This window comes from Pieris brassicae, chromosome 5, assembly GCF_905147105.1.
Source record: "Pieris brassicae chromosome 5, ilPieBrab1.1, whole genome shotgun sequence".
Classification (NCBI taxonomy): domain Eukaryota; kingdom Metazoa; phylum Arthropoda; class Insecta; order Lepidoptera; family Pieridae; genus Pieris; species Pieris brassicae.
Genome location: NC_059669.1, coordinates 11,132,384 through 11,148,616, shown reverse-complemented (window position 1 = coordinate 11,148,616; position 16,233 = coordinate 11,132,384). Strand labels below are relative to the sequence as shown.

Genomic DNA, 16,233 nt, shown 5'->3' with positions numbered 1-16,233 from the left:
GACCTGTTTCTACCCTCGCTAATTGCGAGGGCACGTGAGCGTCGTAGTTGCACGCGCGAGCCTGCAGCGTCCTCGCCGTTGCACGACCCTAAGTATTGTGTCCTAGACTGGTTTTCTATTCTCTACTCCGAAATTTGAATTTGGAAACAAGTCTTTCAGAAACTGTTTCGTAACTTTTGATTTCCCTCCAATTTTGATTTTGGAACACAATCGCACAGCCCATCGAAATTATCGAAAGTTCCTGTAAATACACATATTAATTTGTAAATTCTTAATTAGAAATACTTTCCTCGTATATAAAATTTCCTATTCTATAAGGAAGGTAAACATTGAAAAGGTTGAGATAAATTTGTATTCGGAAATGAGGTAAAATACTAAATTAAAAGCATTTTTCAACATAATAAGGCGCTAGGGTCGCAACTTAAAAACTTTATCAGTTTAAATTTCGAACACTGAAAAATCCCCCATAGAGTATCATCGCTTATGACATTATAATCGCAGGGAAACAGAAAGCGGCGCCAAGCAAAAACAAAAATGCAGACATCGGATCGATACATCTACAGACTAGGCAAAAAGTAAAAACTCATTCCGGCCGTCTCCGTTCTAATCGCAGCCCTACGCACGCGCTTTAATTGCATCCCCCCCGGAAAAAAATACAGATTAGCATAGAACCTCACTAGATAGGGTTGGGTAGTATTTTTTATTAACTACGAAATTTCAAATTTGTTAAGTGGACCGCTATAACTTAGAAACATAATAAATAATCACACAGATACGTTGATAATTACAAATAACAGTTTTTCAATTATTTCATTAATACGCTATGGGTTTACCGAAATACTTAATTAAAATGTTGACTAAAAGATTATTTATCGTAAAATATGTATATATCGCGATTTAGATTCGGTACTAAAAAAAATATTAAAGTATTACCCCAATTTGGTTACCTGAAATCTGTTTAATGGCAGCCCTGAACGCACCCCTTTACGCAAAAATCTCCCGCCATTTTTCGCGGTGTTTTCGGCGCGCGGGGGGCATCGCCTGCGGCTTGCTTACGCGCTCATCAGTTAGTCGGCGCGGGCCGGCAAGCGAGTGGTGATCACTGCATCACACCACCAGTGTTGTGATGAAAATTATTAGTGAAGTGTTGTGTTTATGGTGAGTTTTTTTTTTAATCATGTGACGTTTTATCTGATGATAGTAATTTTTGCAAATGTGTTTCGGATAACCTTAACGAGGACAACGCGTTACACACTTAGAATTAAGATAAGTGAACAAAAAATTCGGTATTTGAATTTGGAAGCGTAAGTTCGAAATTTAAAATACGCGTATTTTTTTTATTTAAATTAATTTAAAAAAAATATTTATGCAGATAAAATACGCAATTTGGTTTGCTTATTTTAATAATTACAATATTACATAATCTGCCGATAATTTTATCAGTGACATTGATGATTTTCAAATGGCTTCATGATTCTAACATTTTTATCTGTGTATAATAAGATTGTAAAGCCTTGAAAAAATACTAGAAAATATATAGATAATACATTAAGTTTATCAAGGTTTAGAATACTCTTAAAACATATTAAAACAAACTTTTGATTTAAACTCAATTGTTACATTTTTTATAATAACTTTAATTCTCTAGAAAAACCTTCATTTACCTGTCTGCTTTAGCTTTAAATTGTAATTCCAATTGACCTAAATATATTTTAGGTTTTATACTTAAAATCATATTGGAGTATATTTGGAATTTAAAATAACAATAAAGCTTATTAAAAAATCCAGTATAATATTTCATTCCTCAAGTTCGATATTCTAAACACTGTACGTTTTTCTATATGCGCAATTAGCTTAAGCGAAGGAGTCACATTTATCCACAATTACTAAACGACTACAAAATGTACATACAATTTCCTTAACAAAATAGAAATTTCGTCCTCTCAAATATTCGAAATAAAAGTTTGAGCGCGAACCGAAAAATATCAACTTTTAAAAGTTCACGAAAAACTGTGGTCAACATTTTGAAATGAGTCGAAATGAAAAATTACTACACAAAATTCTTTATGACGTTTAAACCTAGAGGATTTAGGTTTCCAAGCATGTTAAAATTCAGAGGCCTCAAATGTAGCATATGTTTTATTTCTCGGGGTCTTAAAACCAGTCTCCTGAGTCATAAAAGATACATCTTAAAACAACCTTGATATTTTATATTAAATTTTTTCTGCAATAATTTTTTAAATTATCTAAAATTATTACATCTCATTAATTTTAGTAATTATTGCACTAAGGGCTAATTAAAGACTTAGTGTTCCTATTTCGGTTCAATACTGTTTTCCTCAGAGTTCCTGTAACCAAATAATGTATAATCGAGAAAAAAAATACTTTCCATGATATACGTTTTTATAATATATATTTGGTAACAACATTTTTCAAAATTCAAGCAAACAAAAATAGAAATTGTAGACTTAAAAACATATAACGGCTTTTAGATTCGAAATAAATATATTATGCAAAATTTGTAGACGCTTGTTTGTGTGACTGTACGCGCTATCATGCTAGACAGACTCAACCAAACAGGATACTCCGTAAAAAACATATCATTACTAATATTATAACTAAACCATTTTGGAATATTATTGAAATGTATTTAGTACAAAGGCAAAAATCAATTAGGTCATCCAAGTATACATGCTTTCGCTTGTCTGGCTTACGTGTGATTTCTTCGACCTCTTTCACTTCTTTTTATATTTCAGTCAATTTACATCAAACCATAAGATATTATACGATCAAACCTTATTTAGGAAACACACTATATATAAGTGAAAATCTTATAAAAATCCGTTTGTTTTTGAGTCTATCGCGTACACAGAAATGCGGCCGGAAGACCACATTTAAAAACATGTACGAGTATTTTTTCACCAACTTTTAGTTTAACTACAATTCAGTTGTATTTTTTTTAATTATTTCTTAAACAAGAAAATATCTATTGGGCTTACCAAGTAGAAAGAATAATACTGGTAACTTAAGTCCACTATGTAGGCTAACATAGAAATATCTTTTTTTATAGAATTTCATACAACAATATGCCATCGAGAACGATACAACGATTATAGCGGCCCAACAATTTTTCGTTACCATTTTACGAAGTATCTCTCAAAATAGGCTACATTTACGACGACTCTTCATAATTTCTGTCCCGCAGTATCTTGTAGTCTTTTTGTTAGGTTTGAGCTATAAGACCGATAACCTTCCTATGGTAGGCTGTCCACCAATAGTATGCATCATATTAATATTTTTTGCGGAAATGGAACAAAGCGCTCGAAGGGTCTGATAAGCTAGGCTAAAAATAATGCTGTTTACAATATTTGTTATAAAATTATAAGAAGCGCGCCGGTGGTCCATCTTTTGTTACAATTCTAAGACAATTGCACAACTCCGGTTAATTGTTTTATTTTGCATACGCTAACAGTTTTACGAATAACTTCACAATAGATTTAGACGAATATCGTCCGTAAGCATCGTATAAGAAAGTTATGTTAACACTTTTTTTTATTGAAATGTCAATTGTTTTTATGCTGCTATGCATCATATATAGCAATCTAGGAATTATCGCTACTGCAACAATTTCTTGTTGAAAAAACCTGTCTTCGTTCCCTAGTAATAATAAATAATTTATTTGCAAAGAAAATTGTACTCTCATATTGATTAATTATAAACTGCACAATCACCGCCATATTAAAATAGGCATGCAAATGTCATATTAATTATTATAATGTCATAATAATAAGAACAGTTAAGTTATTAATAATTGTTGTCAAACTTAAGGTCTAAATACTTGGCCGCGCTATAAAGGCACCTTGCCTTTAAACATTTAATCACCATCCCCTTGAAAGCAATACACGGCAGTGATCTATAACCTCTAGTATGATTAAGTAGTTTGATAGCCATGGCGCAATTTTTAAATACATCGTGGTGCAACATGCACAGTCGTATTCAAACCCTCGGTAGATACAGACAAGCTTCTTTATATGTTTTCAATTATATTGGATACATTTTACATAACTGCTTCAATATAAACTTCGAACAATGAAGATATACAGCAAGTAACTGCTTAAAATTTCTAGGGTCTAAAATTGTACTTCATACTTACCACTGGACATACGAGATCTCATTGTTTATTTGTCTGACTCACTTTCTTAGTAAACTTTGAATTAACCAATAATAAGAATGATTAGTTCGCGACCTTATTTTATGAGTAATAAGAATTAAAATCGTATGCTATTGTGTGGCAATAGTTTTTGGAAATGAACAATAAAATTTCTGTGTTGGCTTTTTTCATTCATTTGGACGTGCCTTTCACATAAGGTGACTTTCTTGGAGTTAAATATATGTGATGTACTTACCGCCTTTATAATATAGTCACGCCTCGCGTTACGCCCGATGGTAAAAATGATATGATGATGATTCCTGGATCCTATTCTATACTTATATATTTTCCTATGAATATTTTCCTTATATTAGATCAGCCCAAGTGTCTAATTGAATCATGAGTTTGTCACGATGCTTTAGTAAACAAGGGTATTACAGACATATAAAATAAAATTACTTCTCTACAAGAACCATGTGACCTCTGGGTTGAGAGGTCTGGGGTTCTAGACCTATATTAAGTAGACCTCTGAGTATATTATTATTATTATTATTATTACGTCAATTTTTTAGTCAGTACAAAGGTAAACAAAATACAATTAAATAGCGAATATATAGTCGAAAGGTTTTGTCTTTCTTAGCTGTAATTTTTCTATTTTCCTGAAATTAATTAAACCAAATAAATGACAGATGCGTCAGTATCCTATAGTTGTTTATTGCATTTGATACCTAGCAATGTTTACGTTTGACATCCGCCAATTACCAAATAAATTCGAGGCAACAGAAAATATTTAATATGAAAGTGCCAAATTCCAATAACGTATATTTACTATTGCACCACAAATTTAGGACAAACACACACGGAAATAGACATACATATAAAAATGGTGCAGACTTTTCTTTGTCCTTTATAATCGTATATAAAACTTGTGACAATAGTTTTGTCCTGCACTTATCACCTCCGGAATAACGGTCAAATTCACGCAAATTTATTAATTTATGTTGTATATTTTAAAACAGCATATATTTTATATGGCTAATATTTATTAGAATATAGACATGTCGCTATATCAGAAACAAAATAAAACTATAACATCGGATATACCCTAAAACAGTTTCACAGAAACCCTTACCGATGAGACTTATAAGACGATAGAAATACTAAAATACATTTAAAAAATTGCTCAGAATTTTAATTGTTGCTTCAAGAAAGATTGGAAAGAAAAGGTATTAAATGAACATAGAAAAGTGCGAAAAGAGACGCAGGTGTTCGGCTCTCTCAATCTAATACTTTTCTTTACATATAGCATAGACTATGTAAACTCTAGATGTGGACATTCTATGTGCGCTTTTAGACTCGCTCGTACACTGAGCGAAAACATGAGGAAGACAGCCGTTGTTTTTCGTCTCCGTGTTTTGCCGTAAGGGTATGAGCGAATCTATTTTGCGCTGCTGTCATATGGAATGGCTTCCCTTTGGAAGCATCTACCGCTTAGAGCTACTAGCGGTCTTCTCTCTCTCACGTTTTAGTCGTCTCACATGCTGTTCTATGGTGAGTTTCCGGATTTCCTCTTAGATTGTTCTTATTTCTAGGCGTTCGTGATCTTCGTCGTTGGTTATATACCATGGTACGTGCAATTTCTTTTAGGATCTTGTTCTGTTGTCGCTAGAGTCTATTTATGTTGGTGACTTGCCCCACAGTTGGAGGACAAATGTCCCAATGGAAATCCTGCCTTAGACCCAAAAAACGATTAGCCAACCACAGGTTGATCCTTCGTGCGATTGAGAAAAACAAACACGAAGCAAAAATCTGAGGCCAAGACCTAAAAGGTTGTAGCGTGTTTAGCTTGGGAATTAAAATAGGTAATAACTCCATATATTTTACATAACTAATCCAATTTAACATCCTTTAAACGTTTATCTCTCAACGGAATTCGGGTGTCTAATCTATTAACATTTAGCTGTTAGATGACATGTGTGTTTCATGGTACCTACTGGTTCATAACTTAGAAATTGTTGTCGGCTTGACCAATAATTAATTTGAAGTAGACAATTTACTTACTTATGCTTAAAAAAAGAACGTACCTTAAAGAACGTACGTAAAAGGCTGGCGCACTGAACCCTCTGTCATTGAGTGTCCATGGCCCTTAACATCAGATGAGACCCCCCCTCTTCTATAAAAAAATCTTTTATTACAATAAATATTGACAGAGATTAGCAGGCAACTTAGACAGATTAAAATAAAAAGGTTAAAGTAACCTTGTCTTAAGCTCAGATTTCTTCAAATTTCGTGATTAAATGGATTTAATAGGCAAGCAAATGATCAGACTTCTGTGCCTGATACGCCGTCGACTTTTTTGATGTTTTCATATATGACATATAGTAGGGTATTGCTATAACCATCTGTGCTCCAATTTTTTCTAATTCATAATCTACTAATTCAGCGCGCCTTATCATACATATTTTTATATTCGCAATCTCCCGTTTGATAAGTGGACCTGCCCTAGGTTAGTGTTGTGACGTTGCTATCGATAACACGATAAGATTTGGTTTTTACTTACATAATCAGATTGTAGGTTTTAACTTAAGCAAATAATTAAAATTGTGTCAAATTTGAGCCTGATTCAGAAATATACTGTCATGTTGCATTCGCATATCAATCTGTAAGATCACAAAAACATAAATAATTTGTGTTTTAATAGGTTTTTCAACACAACGTTTTAATATCACTGCTTTACATACCACTAAAGGTTAATATCATAATCCTTATTTTGATAATTAGGTTCACTATTAACATTTACTTTAAAGCGTATATAGTAATGTAGGTATTTATTAATATAAAACTTTCAAAAGGTTTATCGTACTGTCCCATCACTAGCGGTGCAGTTATCGCGTTTTTAATACGCCGAATAAATATTAGTGTATCAAACATAGGCGAACTCGTCTATCAGTGAAATTTGCTCTAAGTACGCAAATATGTTGAAACACGCGCATAAAATGTATTTATTATATATAATAATTAAAAAACAAACCTAATACTAATAGAGACATTCATCAGAGATTATGTCAGTCTGCACGCTTTTAATAAATCATTCGTCTCTTTCCATCAAATGTGTTTACTCTGTGTTAAAAAAAGATCATTCATCGGATTCTTATTAAACATAAAATATATAGTTTCAATAACTGAAATATGTATCATCATCATCATTAATTAAATCATTTGTGTGCATCAAGTGATAACATAACCATTTTTTTATGCAAAATGCAAAACAAATAGTATAATATAGGACAATAAAAATGTCCGCTAAAAGTCATTGGCCGGGTGAAGAAACTTGTATAAGGAAGAATTATCTAGTTGACATAATAAACTATTGTATTGCTCCATCCTTATCATTGCTTACGAATTATTTTTATGAGCAACATTCTTTGCAATATTTTTTCCACAAATATTCCATTTTAACATATAATAATAATAGACTTTTAATTTAGATACAGATGAAAGAAGAAATAGCTTCTTCTTTTAGGTATCTGTATTCCTATTAATGTCAAAATCCTCCTCCAATTACCGCCATTCTCTGTACTGTGCTACTCTCTGTCATGTACAGCATGCTGTTTCTTTAAATTGGTTTATCCACCTTCTAAATTGTCTTTCTCTTTTCAGGCACCAGTTTACTACTTTTTTGTTCCTCTTAACTCTCCCACCCATTCCATTTTAATCTAGTTATTTTTATTGTAACATCTGTTACCTAAGTTGGTTTTCTTAAAGCTGTCTTCATTTTGTCTATTACTTTCTTCCCTATCGTTCGTATCATAAATTATTGTCAAACCAATTTTAATTTTATGTTCCCTAAAAAATATTGAGACCGCTTGTTTCTATGGTATGATAAGTTTGTTATTAGCCAAAGCAAAAAAACATATCGTAATTAACGTAATCAAAATATCCAAGTAGTTAACTTCAAAATATCCATTGAAATAAAATGCATATAAAATTTGACGAATTTCCATAAAAATAGTTAATTAAACCCACTTCAAAGAGAAAATTTTGGCGAAAAACACTTTTAGTTTAGTTTTAAGTGTCCGCGACTTCGCACGTCGTTTTAATGAATCTAAATAAAATTTAATTATTTGTTGAAAAATGTTTTGATATAGTTTTTATTCACGAAGCTTTAAGTGCTTTAGAAATTTAAAAGCCTACAGCATTACCGGAGTTCCTTTTATATTCACACTTATATTATTAATCTAAAGTTTTTTTCCGAGCTTGTCTGAGATCATAATTTATGACTTTTTTGTTTATTTCCAACACACAAATATTTACAATATACTTAACCTACATGGTAACTTTAAAAAAAGTTTGTTTGAAAAAATTAAAACAAATTTAAGTGGGAAGTGTATTTTTAACGCTGGCATTTCCTCCTGTATTGCGATACTTATTCGTTGAGCAAGGTAAGCATCAGCTCTGGAATCACCAGTTCTATCGACCAACATAAATTAGCACCTGAACCCACGCCCCAAGATTCTCTACTCCAAAAGAAACAAAATCAAAGTTTGAGGAGAGACTCTTATTATTTCAGAATTTGTTAATTAAGAAACTAATGTTGCCGTTTCTATAAATGTAACAAAAAGAAAAATACAGTTTTATACAAATAAACGAATGTTCGCAAATTTATGACTAGATACGTTTATCATATTTCTAGGCCAAATCCTCTACACGTGTAGATATTCAAACACGCAAAGATAAGAATACGAGAAAAATATAATGACCTATTGTAGAATTTAAACGAAAACGCGAACTCATGACCAATGGACAAAGAGTAATGGAATATGAACAAATAAACATTTTTACTCACATTGTTTTACTTTAAAGTAAATAATTATACAGCTATCTAGAATATGTAGCGTGCGACTCGCATCGTAGTAGGTTCGAATCCCGCCTTTGCACCAATGGACTTTCGCATTTAACATTTGCTCGAACGACGACGACGACGACGTGTGTCAGACACCGGAGGCTGATCACTTGGCTATTAGATTGAAAATTAGCATGAACCAGATACAAAAATCTGAGACCTAAAAAAGGTTGTAGCGCTACTAATTTATTCATTTGTCAAATTATGAATTAGCTATAAACTGATTTGAGAAAGCAACTTTAAGATCTTTACAGCTTCCGATATATTCAATTTTTTTTAAGGAATAGTTTACACTCTGAGTAAGAACGTACGTAGTAATATCTTTTCGTATAGTATGTGTAAAATCCTAATATTGGACATAGCTCTGTATTTAACTTTTAATTTAAGCAACTACAATGTTTTAATTATTAACACATCATCATCTATTGTATAACATATAGCGTTTGAAGCAATTAAACCCACGTATCCGATACGTGTTCACGTAGATACCTACGCCTCAAGGTCCCGCGAAAGCCTCCACATATTTCCGTAAACAGCTTATACATGGGCGGAAATCCACCAATCCCATCCAAGGTCACGCGAGAACTGACCAATCAGTGTTCAGCATGTGGCATTTGAAATATGTAGGCTTCGAACGAAAGTGAAACTCGTCCAATCACGCGTCTAGTTTCTATGTGTGGGTGTGATGTGTTATTGTGCATGTGTTCGTTCTGAATGGAACTTTCGGAGCTTTGTTACGTAACTACGACTTTATATATTGAAAACTAGTTTTCGTATATGGTTTATTTGTTAATATACATTTTAAATTCTTTTAATATTTAAATTCACGCGTAACGCGCGATTACTTAAATAAGCAATGAAAAAGGACGTCTCTGGCAGAATGACCAGCGCTGTGGGACACGTCTGCTTCACAGCATAATGCTGAGCCAGGGCCAGTTACTACCACAAAGCACACACACTACACACTTAAAATGAACTTATTCCTTTTTTTTTTGTTATTTTGCTGTGTTGATTATTACTATTATCATTTAGTCGGTTTCTGTGTGTGTTGCGTTAATAATAAATGTTATGTCTGTCTGTCAGCCTTTCTTGACTAAACCATATGTAGATATCTTTTCACGAGAGAGAGAGGTTTTGCTACTCCTTCCGGAAAAGTACCCAGTAAAATGGTTGTGTTGGCCCTAAGGCTCGTTTGTCCCCCTATCTTATATAACATAGTTTACTTATGTCATTGATTAAGCGAGTATTACTAATTATTAATATAATGTAATTTTTGTTTCAGATAAAATAACAAATCGAAGGCGTTCAGCCCGACAATAATTATTTACACGGTAAGTTACTTTTTATGTTAATAATCACGTTTCCAAATCCCTGGAATAGGTTACAAACAATCTTCTATCACTGTGTGTGTCCAGGGGCTATCGCTTAGCATCAGGTAATCTTACTGCCCGTTTAGTTGAAAGGCAAGAAGCCACCGCATGCAAGCTGTATGGTTTAATGATACCGCCCGTCGCCCAAGGACACTCAATGCCAGAGGTCTCGCGAGAGACGACATTTTCGGAATTGATACGGTCTTTTTTTGAAGGACCCCAAGTTGAATTGGTTCGGAAATACTTCAGTGGGCAGCTGGTTCCATATAGTGATGTTGCAGCCTCAATAACGTTTACTTATGGTATGGTGGTACTTATGGTAACGTTTTATCTACGTTTAAAAAAAAACAATACGTTAAATTGTACAAATATTGGTAACTAATTCTGGTAAAAATTCGTCGTTGTATTGCAATGTAAAGGAAGATTTTCCTCCCTATCCCTTTCTATGAGGTATCCAGTCTACTAGATGCTAAAGTCTTGGACTGTACTAATAAAATTTATAGGTAAAAATTAAATAATTATAAACCTTTCGTTTACATCATAAACAACATGACAAAATCCAAATGGAAAGCTAAAAGAACAATCGAAAATTAATATTTAAATTAAAAAGTGATAAATGTAATAATAATTCAAAAATAATTTAAATCCGCATGATGACATTCAATAATATTGCACTGAAAATTGTTTAGATTTTAATAAAAAAACAAGAGGTATGCGAAAAATAGATAAGTTTATCACCACTGATAACCTATTTAAATTCACTAATTAGAAGTGCATAATTTATATTTTGGGTTCGTAACAATTAATTTCATATCTTGGGAGGATAAATATGAATATAGTTTGCTATTTATTTATTTATAAGTACTAAAACAACGTGTACAAACAGAATATAGCCAAGCTAGCAAGTGAAAGAATAAACAAGCATCCACGAAATACACAAAAACAATGATAACTAAAACTAAATGAAAACTGCAATAGGATTCTCTAAAAACTTATGTTACTTATTGGTTATGGTATACCATCCAGTTAAGACCCCAAGACCAAGTTAGCATACCCCAAGAAATTAGTTATTCAATAATAAAACTATAAATTACATAGTAATTTTAATGAAGCCGTGACTGACTGTCCAATGTATGGCTACTACAGGTACAACACTGAACAAATTATGGGAATGAACGCAACGGAGACGAACTTCGAAGTGATACTGTTGAACAACAGCTTCTAGAGACATCATTCTATAAAAATACAAAAGTTATAAACAGAAAACGTAATGATTCATCATCCAAGTAAACAATGCTATTTACATAATTTATACATATACTAATATAGTCGGGGAATCAGCTAAAGAAAAATAGGAGAGAACCCTTTTACTTGACCGACACTTACTTGACAGGCTTTTGATAAGATATTTACAAGTTATACCTATATCGTTTAGGAAAATATAATTATTATCGTTTCTTATGCAAAAAATATATAAAAGCATCAATATGTTTGAGTAAAGACGTGTTTATGGTTAAACTCGCAATAGGTTTTAGTCCTGTCCATAGAGCATTATGATTTCTAGACTTAATAAGGACCATATTAATAGTTAATATTATATAGCTTATCGCAGTTAATAGGAATGGATTTTTTAGTTTACAAACAAATTATTGACTTTGTTACACATAATGTTCGTGGTTTTAATTATAGTCCGTTTTCGCTATATTAATTTATTATTATTTAATGAAAAAAATGTTAATGATGAATTATAAATTTTTAAAATAAATAAATAATTTAAACAGTTGCGCTAATTATATTATATATAAATCGACTTTTTAATAATAAGACATTAGATTTGGTTCATATGCTTTACTATTATTGCATATTCTAAATCATTTTAAATTATAGAACATTTGTGACGTTGGTATATATTTTTGTATGCAATTTTACCTTATCAAACATTTTGCATAATTTTGTTAATATTGGTTGAACATTATATGTCGTTATCAATAAGAAAACTTAAACACTATAACGTTATCGCGTAAGAACTAAAAATTTAGGCTTTATCTAGCTTAGAGTCAAAGCTCAAACGTCGTGACCCACCGTTATCATATTTTTAAAAGTATAACTATGAATGCGATCACTATTTGCGAATATTTTAAAATAAAAAAATTGTCTTGACAATGCATGACATTCTGATGACCTGCTATCGTACTTAGAACTAATTAAAAGCAGGGCAACGTAATAGACCAAGCTAGTCAGCCGTTATGGGTTAACTCTCGTTTTATTTATTTTAAAAAGGCATACGCATACAGGCACTTACAGGGAACAAATTAAAAAAAATTACTATTACTATGACAATAAACTAGATTAAATATGCAATTTAAAAACTACCGGTGACCCAGAACTGGTAGTTTCCTCGCTCTACGAATAAGTATCGCATTACAGCGTGGAAATGCTGCCAGCATTAAAGGTACACTGCCACAGGGACCAAACTTTTTAAATTTGTTTTAATTTTATTTTTATTATTACTATGTAGGTTAAGACAAATGTAAATACTGTATATTTGATTCTTCTGTTAGATTTAAAAAATATTTTGCTAATGTTTTGTGTCAAAAAAAATCGTTAAAATTCTTATTTCATAACGATAATATCGTATGGCAAATTAAGATAATGTAACGGGCTGAAATACTGCCGAATGCAGATAAACACGGGACATTTATAATTTAACATAATGCCAAAACTTACTGTTAAACAAAATAAAAATAGATTAAGAAAATTGATATTTTATTCAACATATAAAAAATTAAAGGGGAGATATAAAAAAAAGAATAATAAAATAAAAGAACTGGCTCCCGGCTCTATTATCTATTTAGGTCTGATTTATGTATATGTTTCGTAATATATTTTTTGTAAGACAAGTAGGTCATCATCTTTCTGGGTCTTAGCCGTATGCTGGTGCCATCACGATGTTTTCCTTCATCGTACGAGCGAGTGTTAGATGCGCAAATAGACAGAAAGTCAATTGGTGCGCAGCTCGGGTTGAACCTCAAAAATGAGAGTCATAATGAAGCCACTAAAGCCAACACTGCTCGTAGGGGAGCTAATTCAGCAGATTAGCAAACTTACGCATGCTGTACAAGCTGTCAACAAATATTTTGGTGTGGAGTTTTTTTTAGTCTTTATTTCGTTTTGATTATAATTTCCAAAAGGTCAGCATTGACTGCGTAGATAATTGTACTCTTACAGTATATAATGTAAGAAATTGTTGAAATAGTTTAGTTGCAATTTTCAAGGTTACTTACGATTGCACAGATGTTATAAATAGGTTTTTATTATTGTTACACGTCTAAGCTAACATAGTTATATATACTTCACTGGTATTTAATCAATTATGTCTAATAAATTTTAATTTTTAATAGACATGAAAATAATAGAAAAAATACCTGTCATCTATCAAAGTCTGCTAATGGTCTGTGTAAATTACAATGTATAAAAACTCCAAGTATATTATTTTGCTTGTTTTTGTAACTTATTAAATTTAATGTTTAGCTTTATATGTCACGTTGTATTAATGTATTCGACAACTCTGTTACATATCGCAAAAAAACATGTGCAAACAAACGTCGATCCAAATACCGTTGATTTAAATACATAGTGTATTAGAAATAATTTAGTATTTATTCATATGTTTTCTTTATGTAGCTCTTTAACTAGACCAAGGAGTCACCTAGACACCATACATATAAAAAGACAAATAACGTCAGTCACATTTGGACCTGTTTTTAAACTTAAATAATTTAGCAAAAGAATATTTATGTTCCAATTCGCTAACACTAGAATCGTTTGGAAACCTAAACTATAGCCGATAAGATATCAGGTAGCCTAGGTCTCTGATAAAATGCTAAATTCACAAAAAAACTGCGATAACACAGCTATCGCGTCCCAGCTCTAATTTATTAAATATATAATTTTATATATTATGAAGTGACCGTGAACTGGCTGGTGATTACTTGGATACTACGTTCGGTATTGTTGACTTAATAAATTTTTAATATATATGCTTCTATATTAAGAGGAAACTTTTGTATATTTTTAAACGTGGTAGGAGGTACCCTAAGCTGCCTGTATTCATTTATCTATGATCTATCTCTATCCTACATAGGAATCTATGATGGCAACATAGTTCTCCTCTTATAAGGAGCTGATTAAGTGGAAATTTCCTTTCTCGTTCTCTTTTATTTGCTCGCCAGTTCAACTTACCCAACCAACTAACTTACTAGTATTAAAGTATACATACGCACTATTCTAACTAAAAACGAAAGAGCATCATCTCTTCCTGTCAAATTGTGTTTACGCTGTGATGAAAGAAGACTGATGAGTACTGTAGTAAAACCGGTGCAATTGGACTGAATTATTTCATGATAGATTTATCATCATCATCATTCTTCTACGCAATAGATTTTGATGCGGTACAGCAATCGATAATGGTTTTAAAGCCTTAAATATATCTTTGTATATCAAAATCTATAGTATAAAATCCCGCTCCCCGTCTGTACTCCCTTACGTCAAATATATTGGACATTGACGTATATTTATTGTCCTATGTGTCAAACCGAGACTCTAACACGTTTAAGTACACTTTTTAATGATTAAAAAGTGTTATATTTAAAACAAAGAAATAAATAAATGGTGATAAAATTATCAATGCATTTTTGTCCACGTCCAAATATATATGTTATCAATAAATTTCGTAGGTCTGTTGTGATATAAGACCTAATGCCTTTTATCATAGTTTCTAAACCTTTATCAGATGATAAGACTTTTGCAATGTTGTGGGTTTAGTTAATTATTTTTATGGCATGTTTGTGCACTCCAAAAAGCTTTTTATGTAATTTTTCAATGATCTGTTTGAATTCAACCTACTTATGACTGTCACTCTGTTTACAAAATTGCGTCTCTTACTTAAGGATTTACACATTTACTTTCATACATACACAAATAAAAAAAGTAGTATAAATGTTTTAATTTTCTATTTTAACAGTAACTTAACTTATTAATATAATAAATAAACTAAAAACATAATATAAACAAAACAAGAAAACATGACATCTAAAGCTTTTTGTAACTAATTATAAATGATAATACATTTGGTAGAAAATGTGTCATTAAGACAAATGTCTACGAATACTATTTTTTTTATTTGTTAACACATTTTGTGAAAATTCTGTGGATCCCTAATACTTTATCTATTTGCAATAACATAAAATGCACAATGATAATGAGAATATTTATTTATATTTTATCACGAGTTAAGATATTGAATCGAACTAGTACACGAAGTCATTTAAAAATTACGTAACTAATTTAGATAAATTTCCATCTTTATTTATATAAAACTACCGTTATAACGAAAAAAATAACTACAGGATTTATGTTGATAAAGACCCTTTCTATTGAAGGCCTTTTAGCCTCAACAACAGACGATAAAAAGTCTAAAGTCTGGAATAACTTAGTACGACGCGGAATAGCGTTATCAGACATCATATTTATACATCTCAGCGAACAACAGACAGTTCGTATATATATTTTAAGTTTGAGAAACATAAAGACTGCGCATTTTCCTCTTATTCCTCATTAACGAGATAAATGTTTTATTACGGGATTTCCAATATTTTTTCGACACTAATCTGGGCGGTGTCTTGATAAATACAACAATTTAGTACCAGCTTAATTCCTTTTTTTAATCGATCAGATTTTAGTTCACACTACTTGCTTGAGTATGGTATCTAATGCATAATCAGTTATCTATTAGTAATCTTACATCTAAC

The 16,233-nt window shown here is 31.6% G+C and overlaps 1 protein-coding gene across 4 annotated transcripts in view; it reads left to right on the top strand.

Moving 5' to 3' along the window:
- The first annotated feature begins 1,074 nt into the window (after positions 1-1,074).
- LOC123709541 (broad-complex core protein isoforms 1/2/3/4/5) overlaps positions 1,075-16,233 on the top strand; it is a 37,765-nt gene continuing 22,606 nt past the window's right edge. For all 4 annotated transcript variants that reach the window (XM_045660945.1, XM_045660944.1, XM_045660942.1 and 1 more), the window contains exons 1-2: positions 1,075-1,158; positions 10,336-10,384. The gene's annotated coding sequence lies outside the window, so the exon portion shown is untranslated. The remainder of the gene's footprint in view (positions 1,159-10,335; positions 10,385-16,233) is intronic.